This window comes from Vipera ursinii, assembly GCF_947247035.1.
Source record: "Vipera ursinii genome assembly, chromosome: 4".
Taxonomy (NCBI): domain Eukaryota; kingdom Metazoa; phylum Chordata; class Lepidosauria; order Squamata; family Viperidae; genus Vipera; species Vipera ursinii.
This window is the reverse complement of record NC_139514.1, coordinates 117632393-117644133: the sequence shown is the minus strand read 5'-3', so window position 1 is coordinate 117644133 and position 11741 is coordinate 117632393. Positions and strand designations below refer to the sequence as shown.

The 11741-nt window shown below is 38.3% G+C and overlaps 1 long non-coding RNA gene across 1 annotated transcript in view; it reads left to right on the top strand.

Moving 5' to 3' along the window:
* Window positions 1-11741, top strand: part of LOC310640200 — a 272544-nt gene that overhangs the window by 92317 nt on the left and 168486 nt on the right. The window lies entirely within an intron of this gene.

Below are 11741 nucleotides of genomic sequence, written 5' to 3'. Positions count from 1 at the left end.
ATTCTCTCACTCTCTACCTCTCTCTCTATCGTCTAATCTCTCCAGTCTCCAATCTCCATCTCTCTCTCTACCTCTCTCTCTTTACATCTCTCTCTTTCTATCCTCTAGTGTCTCCAGTCTCCAATCTCCATCTCCATCTCTCTCTTTCTACCTCTCTCTCTACCTCTTTATCTCTCTCTCTCTCTCCTCTAATCTCTCCAGTCTCCAATCTCCATCTCTCTCTTTACCCCTCTCTCTTTACATCTCTCTCTATCTATCCTCTAATGTCTCCAGTCTCCAATCTCCACCTCCATCTCTCTCTCTTTCTACCTCTCTCTCTCTACCTCTTTCTCTCTCTCTGTCTATCCTCTAGTGTCTCCAGTCTCCAATCTACATCTCCACCTCTCTCTCTCTCTCTCTCTTTCTCTCTTTCTCTTTCTATATCTCTCCATATTTCTCTATCTCTATTTCTCCATCTCTATCTCTGTCCAGAGATGGACTTTATGCAGGTTCCAGGCTGATGTCTTCCTGGACTGTAAGTCTACTTTTGTTGACAACTTTGCTTTGCAATAATTCTAAAAATTTCCATCCTTTGATTCTTGTTCTATATTCAAGTTGCTTTGGCCAACCTATTCTCGAAAGCAGGAGAAGAAGAAATGGATGGAAACTAATCAAGGAGAGAAACAAGCTAGGAGTAAGGAGGAATTTCCTGACGGTGAGAACAATTAGTCAATGGAATGGCATAGGTGGTGGATGCTCCATCCCTGGAGGCGTTTAAGAAGAGATTGGACAGCCATTTGTCTGAAATGGAATAGGGTCTCCTGCTTGAGTTGGGGGTTGGACTAGAAGACCTCCAAGGTCCCTTCCAACTCTGTTAATCGTAAACAAGGTGTTTTTTAATTAAAAAAAATTTCAGTTAGAATCCTAAGGTCTCAAGAATTTTTTTTCTGGTGGACTTTTGGTTATAGGAAAAAGATTGCTGCACTAGAAGATCCAGATTGTCAGTATTGTCAATCCTATATAATAAGAATAACAATAATGTTGGAAGGGACCTTGGAGGTCATCTAGTCCAACCCTTTACTCAGGCAGGAAGCCCTATACCATTTCAGACAAATGGCTGTTCAGTCTCTTCTTAAAAACCTCCAGGGTTGGAGCATTCACAGCTTCTGGAGGCAGGTTGTTCCACTGGTTAATTGTTCTAACTGTCAGGAAATTTCTCCTTAGTTCTAGGTTGCTTCTTCTATATTTCTTGCACCTTCTCTGACAATAGATGTCTAATTTGGATATTACATGCCTGTCTGCATCTAAAACAGAAGCCAGACTATCATCTTCTCTCAATACATATATTGAATATTACTTAGTTTCGTGCAGTTTAACATGGTTTGCCTTTTTTGGGGGATGTATTTAAAATCTGCTTTTGAATGCCTGCCTTTAGATTTTAGAGAAGCAAGTAAGAAAGAACAGCACGGCTTGATTTAGTAGAAAAACGTTTTGTGCAGTCTTTGTCGCCATCGTTGAAGATACCACGGAAGGTTTGAAAAATGCCAGTTAGAAGGATGACTCTCTCTATGATCTTAAAGAACAGAAATCTTAGGAAGATGCCAGAGCACAACTTGATTATGCCTTCAGAAGTTGTGCGTGCTCCAACACGAGATATTTAAGAAGAGACTGGACAACCCTTTGTCTGAAATGGTAGGTCTCCTGCTTGAGCAGTGGGTTTGGACTAGATGACCTCCAAGGTCCCTTCTAACTCCGTTATTCTGACAACAGGTCTACCTAAATTCTGATCTGCCCTCAAAGTTCAAAAGAAAACCTTGGCCTAATCCCCATCACTGTTTAATCTCTCTTACAGGGTAGCGGTGAAAATAAAACAAATACTCTAGATTAGGAGACTTGGAAAATAAGAATAAATTACACATTTATTTTTATTTGGACCCAAGGCAATGTTTTCTCTCTGCAAGTCAAACGCTTTGTCCTATGATAGCTGAGGCTGAAATATACAAGAGCTGAAACATGCAGAAAAAGAGGCATTGACTTGCAAATATCTAGTCAGTTTCTTCCACCCAGCTGGATTTGAAATATTTGGTATGAAATCCAATCTGTTCATTATTGACTTACCCTTGCTTTGCAAAAAATGCTTCTTCTTTACCAGACAGATATTAATATTAGATCCACTATCTTGCAAGAACTTTCATGATATCGTCTGTTTTGTTGACTGATAACCTAGCAATATGCACAAACACACATACACAAAACACAAACATACAGAGAGAAAAAGTGGAGAGAGAGAGCTCTGAGTTTGGCTTAATGCCTGAAGCAATTCTTGACTTGCTGTCAACTTGGAGACTGGCTTATTCATTTTGTTCCTACTAGCATAAAGTTGACCTTAAACTTGTGTTTTTCTAGTAGCAACTGCCTTAAAAGTGGGATTGCATGGCGGATGTACTGTAAGTTAATTTGCATTTATCAGAAGAGGAATGAATGTCCATTGTTTGAGTCCTCAGCTCAACATGTCATATATTGAGAAAAAAATGTTTTTTTCTTTGTTTGTTTTTTATTCCTCTTTTTTCATTCGTTCTCTCCAGTTCTTTTTCTTGGAAGACTCTGGAGTCAAACTGAGTTAATGGGGTGATCAGGCAGAGTTAGTTAGGCTGGGCACAACTGGGTCTATTTAGGGTTAAATAGAAGCTCCTTCGAGTTAGGTAACTAGGTCAATTAATCCCCTTTGGGTGCTTCTCCAAAACTCTCCTCCTGTTGAGAATATTGGGATAATTGGGGTATCAAATGATGGATAGTAATGGGCAGACAGTGTGCTACATTGCTGAGCTGAATTGTGGACATCATGTTGGAGTTTATCGACCATTTTTTCCCCTCACAAAAGAGAGAGAGAGAGAGAGAGAGAAGAGGATAAAGGGTTTGTAGATAGATAGATAGATAGATAGATAGATAGATAGATAGATAGATAGATAGATAGAAAGATTGATAGACAGATGATAGATATAGATGATAAAAAGAAGATAGATAGATGATAGATCAATAGATAGATGATAGTTATAGATAGATAGATAGATAGATAGATAGATAGATAGATAGATAGATAGATAGATGATAGATAGATAGATAGATAGATAGATAGATAGATAGATAGATAGATAGAAAGATAGATAGACAGACAGACGGAGACAGACAGACAGATAGATAAGTAGAATGATAGATTGACACAGATGATAGATGGTAAAGAGATGAGAGAGAGATGATAAAGGGATTGTAGATAGATAGAGATAGATGATAAAAAGAAGATAGATAGACAGACAGATGATAGAAAGATTGATAGAAAGAGAGAGAGAGAAAGAGATGCCATCGAATAGATACAAGATGAACATTATGAATTGGGGCTGTTTGTAACCAGACTTCATCTTTGTCCCAAATCCTCATTTTTCTGCATTTGGCTATGTAGCTACAGTTCCATCTCACAACTGAGAAACACAACAGAACAAAATGGCGAACAGATTTGAAGGGCACAGCTCCCTCCCTTTGAATCTCCAGACCAAATGCCAGCGATTACTCTTTCTGGAGAGAAACGCAAACCGAATGTTATTCCTTCAATTACCAAGATCAAATAGCGTATTTTACTTCAAAATATCCTTCCTCTCTGTCTGACTGGCAGATCTACCCAAATTCAGACAGGTGCTAGAGGACACCCAAGGCCTAAGGCTGCCTCCCAATCTTTGGTCTGCTAAATCTCTGCAGAAGGATCTGATTGCCCTATGTGGTTATTATCAAATTTGAGAAATAACAAAGCCACTTCTCTAAATCCTGGTGGTCTTCTGAAAATATGAAGATCTGTTCCTCTCTATAGGGATTCAAAGGACTGGCCTTGCATAATTCTAGAATGAGGCCTAATTTGGCCAGTGGAGAGAAGCCAGCTGAAAAAGTGGATAGAATTAGGGGTTAAAACATATAAAGAACATTTGCAGGAATTGGGTATGTCTAGTTTAATGAAAAGAAGGACTAGGGGTGACATGATAGCAGTCTTCCAGTATTTGTGGGGCTGCCACAAGGAAGAGGTGGGTCAAGCTATTCTCCAAAACCCCTGAAGGCAGGAGAAGAAGCAACGGATGGAAACTAATCGAGAGAAGCAACCTGGAACTAAGGAGAAATTTTCTGACAGTTAGAACAATCAACCAGGGGACCACCTGCCTCCAGAAGCTGTGAATGCTCCAAAACTGGAAGTCTTTAAGAAGAGGTTGGACAGCCATTTTATAGGGTTTCCTGCTTGAGCAGAGGGTTGAACTAGATGACCTCCAAGATCCCTTCCTTTTGCATTATTCTGTTATTCTGGACAATGGATGGAAACTAATCGAGGAGAGAAGCAACCTAGAACTAAAAAGAAATACCCTGAAGTTGTGAATTTCAGGGAAGTTGTGAATGCTCCAACACTGGAAGTTTTTTTTTAATTAAAGAGTTTTACAAAAAAGATTTTACAATACATCCCCAAAACCCACCCACCCCAAACCACCCCCCTTCCCCCCCACTTCCCAGAGCTAAATACAGGGTTATAGTTATAATAATCATATTCTAACTAAAAATTATCCATAATATAAAATTAACCAAATTCATAATGTGCTTTAACTCCCCTTTAACATAGATACATACAAAGTACTAACACTAAAATTAATAACAATATCCCTCTAAAATCTACTCATAAGCTAAATGGAACTTTTTAGTCCCATATTTATTCTGAATATAATCTATCCATCTCCTCCAAACTGAAATATATCTTTCTTGTGAATGATCCTTCAAATAAGCAGAAATCGTAGACATTTCTGCAAGATTCGAAACTTTAAACACCCATTCTTCTATAGTAGGCAAACTATCCTTCTTCCAGTATTGTCCCACCAGTAACCGTGCTGCTGTTATCATATTCAACATCAAATTGGTTTCTTTAACATCACAATCTACAACAATGCCCAATAAAAACAATTGCGGAGAGAACTTTATCTTTCTCTTAAAAACCTTTTGAATGTTCCACCAAATTTTAACCCAAAAAGCTTTTATATTTCTGCAAGTCCACCACATATGAAAATAGGTGGCTTCTAAACTACCACATCTCCAGCATTTAGACTGTAAGTTAGGATACATGTTAGACAACCTTTTGGGATCCAGATGCCATCTATAAAACATTTTATAAACATTTTCTCTTAAATTTTGAGCCTGAGTAAATTTAACATTTCTAACCCAAATTACCTCCCAAGTATCCAACGGAATTGGTTCCTGGATATTTTGTGCCCACTTTATCATACAATCTTTAACTAATTCCGTTTCCGAGTCCAATTCAATTAAAACATTATATATCTTCTTTATATGTGCACAATTTAAATCTCTAATTTGTTTTAGTAAATTTTCATCTGTAATTATGATGCCAACCTGATCCAACTTCCACCTAGCTTTCAATTGGGTATATTGAAACTAAGAGTAACTTATGTTTTCTTGTCTTAACTCCTCTAATGATTTAAGTTGCCAATCATTCCCTTCCAATCTAAGTAATTCCTTATAGGAAAACATATCCAAACTCACTCCCATAGATACACCTTCTATCGCGTGTCCAGGAATTCCCCAAATCGGTATTTTATAATTTAACTTATAATAATACTTTTTCCAGACACGCAACAAGGCACTTCTAAGAATATGAGATTTGAAAGCCCTATCCACCTTTTTATCATAAAGCAAATATGCATGCCATCCATATACCAAATCCCAACCCTCAAGGTGAAGTATTCTCTTATTAGTTAAATTAAGCCAATCGCTAACCCATGTCAAGACCACCGCATCATAATACAGTTTCAAATTCGGCGCCTTGAGTCCCCCTCTTTCCCTAGCATCTTGTAAAATCTTAAATTTAACTCTTGGTTTTTCCCCTACCCAAATAAATTTATTAATACCAATCTGCCATTCATCAAGGTTGGCATCCTTTTTCAATATAGGTATCATTTGAAACAAAAAGAGAAACTTCGGCAGAACATTCATTTTAACAACTGTGATTCTTCCCAATGAAGATAATTGTAATTTTTTCCAATTATTTAAATCCCTTTGTATCTTCAACCATAATGTTTCATAATTATTCTTATATAATTTTACATTTGAAGCTGCAATATACACTCCCAAATACTTAACCTTTTTTACTATTTCAAAACCTGTTAGTTTAATTAACATTTCCCTTTCACTCATAGATATATTCTTAGATAATATCTTAGTCTTATTACTATTCACCTTAAACCCAGAAACCTTACCATACTGAGTTATAATTTCCATCAAATCTATAACCGATTGTATCGGTTGAGATACTGTCACAACCAAGTCATCAGCAAAAGCTCTCAATCTATAATCATTCTGTTTTATTTTAATTCCCTTTATCATAGAGGACTCTCGAATTTTAATTAATAAAATCTCTAGTGTTAGAACAAACAATAATGGTGATAGGGGGCAACCCTGTCTTGTACCTTTTTCAATTTTAAACGTCTCTGTTAGCCCCCCATTAATTATAATTTGTGCAGTTTGTTGTTGATATATAGCTTTAATAGAATGTAGAAATCCTTCTCCAAAATTCATCTCCTCAACAATTCTCAATAAGAAATTGCCAGTTCAATTGATCAAAAGCTTTCTCTGCATCCAAAAATATCAATGCTGCAGGGACTTGGTTGTTCTTATCCAAGTATTCAAGCAAATTTACAATTTGTCTTACATTATATTTCATATACCTTCCAGATATAAATCCCGATTGATCACTATGAATCATTTGTTTCAAAACTTGCATTAATCTATTAGCCAATACTTTAGCAAAAATCTAATAATCTGTATTTAAAAGCGATATAGGTCTATATTTTTAGGTTGAGTAAGGTCTTGATCCTCCTTTGGAATCAATGATACGAAAGCTGTCCTCCAAGATGGAGGAACTGCTCCTCCAGTCTGAATTTCACTAAACAAGATCTTTAAAGGTTCAATCATTTCAACCAACAACATTTTATAATAAATTGCTGTTAATCCATCTGTTCCCGGGGTGTTGCCCACTTTCAACTGTTTAATAGCTAAAGAGATTTCCTCTGATGTTATTAAGCGATTCATCTCAAGTTGTTGTTCTTTTGAAAGTCTCGGAAAATGAGCTTCCTGTAAATACTTATCTATATCTAAAGCTCGTATGTTTTCTCTAGAATATAATTTCGAATAAAAATCTAAAAAACTCCTCTTAATCAGCTTTTGTTGATAGACTTCTTTTCCTTTATATTCTATTTTATCTATAGTACGTAATTTCTGTTTCTTCCTTAATTGGTAAGCCAACCACCTACCAGGCTTATTAGCGTTACAAAAAGTATTATGTCTAGCATAACGCAAATTAGTTGCTACTTGGTCAGCCAATAGCATACTAAATTGTTCTTTCAATAAATGTATCGAAATCCTTAAATTATTATCCAATGTATTCAAAATAAAGTCTTTCTCCTTAGATTTAATCTCTTCCTCAAGATCTATACGTTTTTGCATTTGCTTACACCTATAGGCATTGTTCATATAAATCAAGACCCCTCTCATATAAGCTTTACTGGCATCCCAAACCATTCCCATCGATGTACCTTTATGCATATTTATAACAAAAAATTCTTTCACATGTTCTCTACATTTCTGCAAGAACACCTCATTTGTAAATAAGTTTTCATTCAGTCTCCAGGATCTTCTACTACCATCTTCAGCAAAAAACTCCAACCAAACAGGACTATGATCCGACAATGTCCTAGGAAAAATCTTAACGTTCTTAACCCTAGAGAAAAGATCAGTAGTAATTAAAATAAAGTCAATCCTAGAGAAAGATTTATGTCTATCCGAAAAAAAGTAAAATCTCTGTCTTTCATATTCCTTTTCCGCCATACATCTCTTAATTCCAGATCCTCCTTCAAATAAAAAAAAAAAAGCTTTGGGCAATTTCGAATTAGAAAAGTTTTTGAAGGATCCCTTCTTGTCTTCAGATGGGTCCAAAACTCCATTCCAGTCCCCCATCATAATAACAGATTTGTAATACAATTCAATTAGTCTCTGATGTAAAAATTTGAAGAATTTTTGCTGTTGTTGATTTGGAGCATCCAATAAGAAGAACTTTCTTTCCTTGTAGCATTAATTCAATACTAACATATCTCCCTTGTTTGTCCGATTCAATTAATCTAGCCGAAAAATCTTTTCTTAAATAAATGATCACTCCAGCCTTCTTGTCCAGAGCAAAAGATGCAAAATGTGTTCCCAATTGGGAATTAGCCAGATACTTTTGGTCTTTTAATGCAATATGTGTCTCTTGTAAGCAAACAATGTCATTTTTATGTTGTTTCAAATAATAAAATACTTTCTTTCTTTTATGTGGTGAATTTAAGCCATTAACATTCCATGTCAGGAACTTCACCATCTCTGGTGACCATGAGCCTTTGGAACATAGCCTGAAGATCACCTGTTGCTCTCTTTGGATGTGCTCCTCCCACAGGCTCTGAAACAGCCGCATCTTGTATAGTTAGACCAGATACAGACTTCTGTTTTTGCTCTTTTTCCATACACTTGTATGCAGCCCTAGTCATCCTCTGTTCTTTCGGGTCCTCCTTTAACGCCAAACTCTGCTCCATAATCTCAGCCTGCCGCATCTCCTCAAGAGGCAATGACATTGCCCCTTCACTCAATTGTTTGTCTTCTTGTCTTACTTCTGTTCTTTTAACTCGAGGAGACGGTGGTGAGCCTGCTTTAAGGACCTTAGTATAAAAATCTTTTGCTTTTAAAATTGTATTCAACCTGTACCTCATCCCTGCATAATTCACCACAATTCCATTGGGTATTTCCCATCTAAACTGAATTTGTCGCTTCTTAAGCTCATCGGACAGAAAAGCGAAATCTTTCCTTTTTCTGAGAATTTTTGGAGGTATCTCCTTTAAAATTATAATATCTTGGCCTGCAATTTGAAATCTTTCCTGATATAAAGCCTGGATAATAGAATTTCTGGTTGATCTTCTGGAAAAGTAAATCACTACATCTCTAGGTAAATTTTTCTGTCTAGCAATCCAGGAATTAACCCTAAATGTCTTATCCATTTCTTTAAGTAATTCTTCAGGTTCACATTTCAAGACAGGAGCCACTGCTTGTACCACTTCCCATTCCAAGTCTTTTTTAGGATTCTCTTTAAGGTCTCTGATACACAATGCAAACTCCATGTCTTTATATTGTGATATGGTGACTTCATCTTCTGTTCTATCAATTTTAACCTCTGCTCTGTCTATTTTCTGTTCAGTACTGATAATTTTGTTTTCCAGATTCTCCACATACTCCATAACTGAATCCACACGAACATCCAGGTGTTCAGTATGTGCAGCCAAACCCTGAAGTGCGAGCACTATATCCTCCCTCATCTGTTTGTTTTAATTAACAAATTCTTCCTTTGTTTCCTTTATTTCTTGCTGTAATACTTGTGTCAATACTTGTGTTGACTGCATCACAACTTGCTGTATGTCTGCCAATGTAAATGCAGGTGGTGGGGGGAAGGTGGTTGTACTGTAGGTTTCGTTGTAGTCTGCCCTGCAGCTTGTGGTAAAGGTGAAGAAATAACACTTTTAGAGATTGTAGGGCCTCCCCCATACCTCACAGCCATCTCTTAGGTTTAGATTTCCTCTTTCTCCCAGCAGAATCAAAGTTCAAAAAGAAGAAAAAAAAGAAAGAAGGGAGAAAAAATAAAAGTTTTTCTCCCAAAGTTCCTTATCCTTCAATAAAAAAAGGACAAGCTTTCAAATACACAAAATCCGGTACTGGGTAGAATCAGTTGCAGATTGTATCTCTTCCTATGTTGCAAAATATAACAATTTTCCAAAACAGTCAATTCACACAAGAAAGCAACATTCCAGCGCCATTTTTGTTCCATTTCCATCAGCTTAAAACCTGAAGAAGATAATGAATCTGAGTTAAAGTTAAAATCCAACTTGAAAATTCAAATCCTCTGCCTGCGAGGGAAAGCGTCCTGGGAGCGGAGAAAGCCTGGGCTCCGAGGGAACTCACTCCGTTAGCCTCCAAACTCGTTGGGGGAATCACAGAGGAGCTCTACCTCTACCCAAACAAGCTCGCCTCTCCCTCTTCTCCCGAGGGAGAGACTTCGGCACCACGGGACAGCTGATTTTCGCTGCCTCCGGGTGCTCTAACGCATCCCAAGATCAGGCAGCTTCAGAAATGCTGCCATTCGGCGCGGCAGCGCTACCGGAAGTCCAACACTGGAAGTTTTGAAGAAGAGACAGGACAGCCATTTGTCTGAAATGGTATAGGGTCTCCTGCTTGAGCAGGGGGTTGGACTAGATGACCTCCAAGGTCCCTTCCCACTCTGTCATTCTATGATTCTTTAAGGGTCTCCTGCTTGAGCAGGGGGTTGGACTAGAAGACCTCCGAGGTCCCTTCCACCTCTGCTATTCTCTTATTCTGTTCTGTAAACTTGAAAGATCCAGGCAGGGATGTGGAGAAGAACCAGTGCTTTATTTGTAAAAGAAAAGGGTGCCGGAACTCACACGTGTCATACAACCCGCCTTGCCTACCCTACAAGGTTCCATCCAAAAAATGTGGCGGAACTCCGTTCTGAGCGTTAAATGAGGAAAAAAAGCCCTGAGAAGAACAAAAACATAGAGGACTTCCACCTACGGGAGAAGGCTGAGCAAAGACTCGACGTCCTGCCAAGGGCTTCCTTCTAAGCTTCCCCTTGGGGTCACAAAACAAAGCAGCCGTGAAGATGTTGGGAGGAGTTTTATCTCGTTAAAAATAAGATAGTTCTGCTCCTCTTATCTCTTCCCCTGCAGCACCTACTAGGAGAAAATGTTGACATTCTCCAAAGGGTTTGTAAGGAGGGCAAAGAAAGCTTTTAAAAATAACACATCTACATAAAGAGAAGGAGATTAACTCTCAGCAGGAGTTGATTGCCAACGACAGGATGTGCCAGGAACCATGCAGAAATTGCTAGCAACATTGGACTAGAAGACCTCCAAGGTCACTTACGACTCTGTTCTTCTGATATTATTGTCCTGCCCTCCATATTCTTTGCAAGGATAAGATAATCTCCTTTGGATTATGGCAATGCTCCGAAGCAACTGACTGCCTACTTGGTGAGCTGTCTTTCAACTCCTCCGTCTGTACTGGACTCATTGGTTCTGGGGGATTATCTACAAAGATTTCCTGTGCCCTTGTTCCCCCATATTCCGTTGCAATTCTTTGACTTCATTTGTATCCTTGGGTTGGGTTTTGGACTCCTCTTCTTCAGACTTTGATGCTGAGACTTTGGAAAAAATCCAGGGAAGAGCCACTAAGGCAATTAAAGGCCTGCAGACTAAAACATATGAAGAACGGTTGCAGGACTTGGACTTGGACAGTGTAGAGAAAAGAAGGAGAAGGGGGGACATGATAGCAGTCTTCCAGGATTTGAGGGGCTGCCGCAAAGAGGAGGGAAGGGGGTTCAATTTATTTTCCAAAGCACCAGAAGGCAAAACAAGAAACAACGGATGGAAACTAATCAAGGAGAGAAGCCACCTGGAATTAAGGAGAAACTTTCTAACCGTGAGGACCTTTGGAACAACTTGCCACCAGAAGTTGTGGGCACTCCATCACTGGAGATTTTTAAGGAGGCTGGACAGCCCCTTGTCTGAAATGGTGTAGGGCCTCCAGCCTGAGCAGGGGGTTGGACTAGAAGACCTCCAACGTCCCTTCCAGCTCTATTC